Source organism: Dromiciops gliroides, chromosome 3 (genome assembly GCF_019393635.1).
Source record: "Dromiciops gliroides isolate mDroGli1 chromosome 3, mDroGli1.pri, whole genome shotgun sequence".
Taxonomy (NCBI): Eukaryota; Metazoa; Chordata; class Mammalia; order Microbiotheria; family Microbiotheriidae; genus Dromiciops; species Dromiciops gliroides.
Genome location: NC_057863.1, coordinates 313,363,338 through 313,368,461, shown reverse-complemented (window position 1 = coordinate 313,368,461; position 5,124 = coordinate 313,363,338).

Sequence of the window (5,124 nt, the reverse complement as noted above, 5' to 3'; positions counted from 1 at the left end):
TAGTATGCATCCCTGTGCTTGTTTTCAGGGTTTAGGCTGGAATTTCTTGGAGAAGTTTCTACTTGTAAATGTTTTCAAACGCATATTCTCTCCATTTTAATAAGTTGAAAGTAAAAGTCTGTAGCAGATATACAGGAAAGGCTTTGAAATAGATGGCCGAAGTGCTTAAGAAAATGTAGCAACCTGTGGGAATACTAGACTGAAATATAAGATATCTATTCCCCCAAAATATAATAACTAGCACTTATTTATCCCATTAAAGTTTAGAAAGTATTATAAATATGCTGTCACATTTGATCCTTACAACAACATTGTGAGGTAGGTGCAATTATTAACCCCATTTTGCAAATGAGAAAACTGAGGCTGAGTCTCAGAATGACTACCCATAGTCACACAACTGCCTAAGGCAGAATTTGAACACAGGTCTTCCTGATTCCAAGTGCCAGATGGTTGCTTCTCCGGATGGTGGTCAATGAGTACCCCCTCAACACATAAAATGGAGTCTGAAACCAATGAGCTCTACATTCTGTTTCTGAGTGAAAATAAGATTCATATCTCTCAGTTTTGAAATGTTCAGGTAAGCAATATTCACTCTACTTCAGGTATTTGTTTTGTAGGAACAGATGTATTGGAGAAAAGGTAGACACAAATGGAGTAGGACTTTAGCCTTGACCCAATTTTGGAAGACAGATCTGCTGACCAGCTGGGTTAGGACTGTGTCCCCATATTCTGAAACAAGATTTCCTACCATGAGGACACTATGCTGCAGAACCCCAGCCCAGCTGGGCAAATTATCCAAATGTTTAAATTCTTTTAGCCAATATTCAGGTCATTAAGAACTGACTTCAGTACTGGAAAAAAGAGCCTAGGTTTTGTACCTCAGTTCAATTCCTGTCTTTGCCATTTCTTACCTGTGTGACTTTGGTCAAGTCATTTAACCTTCTTGGGACTCAGTTTCCTCAACTAGATGGCTTCTGAGATCCCTTCCAACTCTAGATCTTTGATCCTACTTGTCTTCTATGTTAGATTAAAATCTGCTAATGCATGCTAGGTGGCAGCTAGGTGGCAGAGTGAATAGAGCTCTGGGTCTGGAGTCAGGAGGATCTGAGTTCAAATGTGACCTCAGACACTAGCTGTGTGATCCTGAGTAAGTCACTTAAGCATCTTTGCCTCGGTTTTCTCATCTGTAAAATGAGATGGAGAAGGAAACGGCAAACCATTCCAATATCTTTACCAAACCCCAAATGGGGACATAAAGAGTCAGACACTACTGAAAATGACTGAACAACACCAAAAATGCTCCCTAGTTTCAGAACCATGATTCAGAATATTTTCACCAAAAAAGTTGAGGAAATAACACAGCCTTTGTGAAAAGGATAGTCTGACCATAGGGGCAAATGGACAATGTAAAGGAACTTTCTTATCTCCTCCCCAGTAGGAGCTCGAGAGAAAAGCAGATCTTTAAGAGGGGTGTGACTGTGAGGGGAGCCTTAGGAAAGAGAGGTGACCTAGGGGCAGTTGTGCCTCAGAAACAGTAATTGTTGTAGGGACAGTGATAACGACAGAGAGGATGAATCCTAGGTAAGAATTGTGCTCCTCTCCCCTTCCTCTTCCATGTTGACACCATGGGACAGTATAATTTGTTTCGTGCTAGTTGACTTAAGTAAGGTTATACTGCAAGAATATGCATTCTAAGAAATAACCACATAAATGTATTTCCATAGAAGGCCCTATTTTTTTTTAAATAAAGATTCCATAAATTCAACTCTGTGTGTATGTATGTGTATGAAGGTAATGTATGTATGTATGAAGGTAATTCTTGACGTTATGGAAAGTGAATTGGTCATTTTTCTGCTTGTTAACATCTTCATGTTGCACCAGGAACTCTAGCTATTGACATGATTATGGAAAGCTTCATAAAACAAAACAGAAATTCTATACGCTGTAGAACTGCTTAAAAAGTGGTGTTTGCCATAGAAAGTGTTTCCCATTTCAACCATCTATGTGGGTGTGTTTTTCTTTTCTTCTTCTTAGCAATTTTAAGCCTTTCTATTTTTCTGTGGGGGTGGGTTGGAGAGAAAAAAGAAAAGAACAAACAGATGCCCTTTGCAAATAGTGTGTGGAAAGATGCTAATTGTGTGGCTTTAGCGAGAGGTTTCCCATAAGAACACTGAGTGTCACATTTACCAGTCTTTCTTGCTAAAAACAGGGAGAAGAGGTTATTTTTATATATGCATGTATATGTAGATATGGATCTATAGATCCAGATATAAAATTATGTCTAGATATCTATACTTCTATATCTAGAGATCTAGATATATTTCTATATCTGGAACTAAAAATTTCTATCTATCCAGAGACACACATGCATGCACAATCTCAGCATGAGCATTCCAATCACTGGGGCTTATTTGGGTCAGCATTCACATGGCAAATAGAAAAAAATAATGGTAGAGGTTTGTGGCTCAGAAGTTTATCTCTCTGTAATGACAACTAGGCAATACACTGAATACAATCAGGGACTTGTGAGGGCAGCTAGGTGGTGCAGTGGATAAAGCACTGGCCCAGGAATCAGGAGGACCTGAGTTCAAATCCAACCTCAGGCACTTAACACTTACTAGCCATGTGACCCTGGGCAAGTCACTTAACCCTCATTGCTTACCAAAAAAAAAGAAAGAAAGAAAAGGAAAAGAAAAATTAAAAAAAAAAAATCCGGGACTTGGACTCAAGCAGATCTGAGCTCAAATCTAGCCTCAGACACTTACTAGCTGTGTAACTCTGGGTAAGTCACTTAACTTCTATTTGCCTCAGTTTCTTCATCTATGAAATGGAGATGAAAATAGTACCTAACCTCCCAAGGTTGTTGTGAGGATTAAATAATATAACATGTAAAGGGCTTTGCAAACCTTAAAGTGCTTTATAAATGTTAGCTTTTTTTCATTTTATCACTGTTTTAGCAAGTTACTTTTTAGCAAGGGCTGTTTTCCCCCTCCTTTGATGTTTTCAGGTGACAGATCTTTTCATGGTTTCTTGAAACTCCATGTGATCCCTGCTTGGACCATCACTCACTCTTCCCTGAAGCCAGTGCACAGAGTCCTCCTTGTGTTGTGCTGACGCAATATCTCTGTTTATCATAAAGTCAGGGAATTTTTTAAAAAGCCAATAGTTATCGATCACTCCAGATGATTAATTTGTACTAGTTCTGGGAAGATCAAAAGAAGGGTGCTCCACTAAGCCTGGCTCTGGAGAAGCTGCCAGGAGTTCCCTTGTTGCTTTTGCCATTGAAAGAATAACACTCAGGGTTGAGTTTACAAGTTCACCAGTTCTCTTGGAAAGGACAGAAACATCTCCTTCTTGTGACTTTGTGCTACTAGTGAAGGAATGCAGATTTCTGGATGCTCGCTTCGTTGCTTCCTGCTCTCTTCATCTATTTCCCATGCTGCCCCCACTGTTTTAGGGTGGCAGATGTTTCCATTAGGTTCTCTCAGGAGCAAGAGCAGAATGCTGTCTAGCTCATTGTAAACATTCTCATTAGAATTCAGCTCAGCAACAGGGCTGGCTGCAAATAAATGGGGAGAGTAGATTTCATGTTAGACTTTTTTTTTTTTAAACTCCTCATGAGGCCTGATTCTTCCTTAGAGGTTACAAAAGCATGAAAACATCTGTCCCTTATTCCCATACTCCAGGAAACCTGGTCCAGCCCATTTTTATTTCAAAACTCCATATTGATGATGAACAAATTTATTCCTCCTTAAAAAAAAAAAAACATGAGGGGGGGTATCTTATATGTTTTATTGAAAAAAGAAAGAATAGCAGGGTGTTTTTTTAAAAAGCTTTCTAAAATAAAGGCAAAGTCTCTATAAAATGCTCTACCTAATTGTGGTTTAGCCATGGAACTGCTTCCTGAATCCTTCCCCAACAGAATAAATTTTAAAATTTATGAATTTAATTGCTTTTTTGCCTTTATATTCAACAAACATTCACTAAAAATCTGCTGGTTGACAGGCACTAAGATTGCAAAGAAAAATGTACATCACTCCCTGTCCTCAGAGAGCTTTCAGTTGACTAAAGAGACTTGTGTGCCGATAAGAAAAAATCTGCTCTTTAGATAGAACTTTTAAGGTTTTCAAAGCCTTAACATGGATGAACAGATTTAAAACAAAATAAAGAAGGGGCCTTAGAGGTCATTTAATCATAGGATCATAAGCTCATGGATGTACATTTGGGCCTTCTAGGTCACCTAATGCAACCTCTTCATTAGGTACAAGAGGTTAAATGACTTGCCCAAGATCCAGACAGGAAACAGCAGATCTGAGATTTAAGGCCAAGCCTTGAGAGTCTAAATGCAGCCCTCTGCCCACAATACCATGCTTTTTCTCATCTTAGCTTCACAAATACAAAATCTATACAAATTAAATACAAAGTAATTTGGGGGAATGGAAATACCAATTAGTAGGTGGATGGGAACAGCTGTGTGTGTGTGGGGGGGGGAGTGTGGGAGGGTGTGTGTGAGGTGGCATTCAAACCAAACCTTAAAGGGAGCTCCAATGTGTGTTCCAAGAGGCAAACATGAGGAGAGAACATTCCAGGCATAGGAGACAAAGTGTACAAAATAATGGAAGCCAGAAATATACATGGAACAGTGAGGAGGCTATTTTGCCTGCAATGTAAATTATAGGAAAGGTGATCCTGTAAAATCATTCTGGAATGATAGGTGGGAAGCAAATTAGGAAGGGCTTTAAATGACAAAAGAAGAGTTTGTTGTTTATTCTGGAGGAAATCTGGAACATGTGAAACTTCTCAAGCAGGAGAAAGGCATGATTAAAACTGTGCTCTAGGAATATCAATATGGCAGCTGTGTGCAGGATGCATTGGAGAAGGGAGAGGTTGGAGAAGGAGAAGACTAATTATGAGGGTATTTCAATAGTCTAGGCAGGAAGTAATGAGATTTGACCATACCTGGGCAGAGAAAGGAGGACCCCAGGTTAAGAGCCTCTGGATGAATGGTCTTTGACGTCCCCTTTAACATTTTAATTCTGTCCATTTCCTGCTGAATGATAAACCAGAGGCAAGAGTGATTTTCTGGAGCAGCTAGGTGTCACAGTAGATAAAGCACCGGCCCTA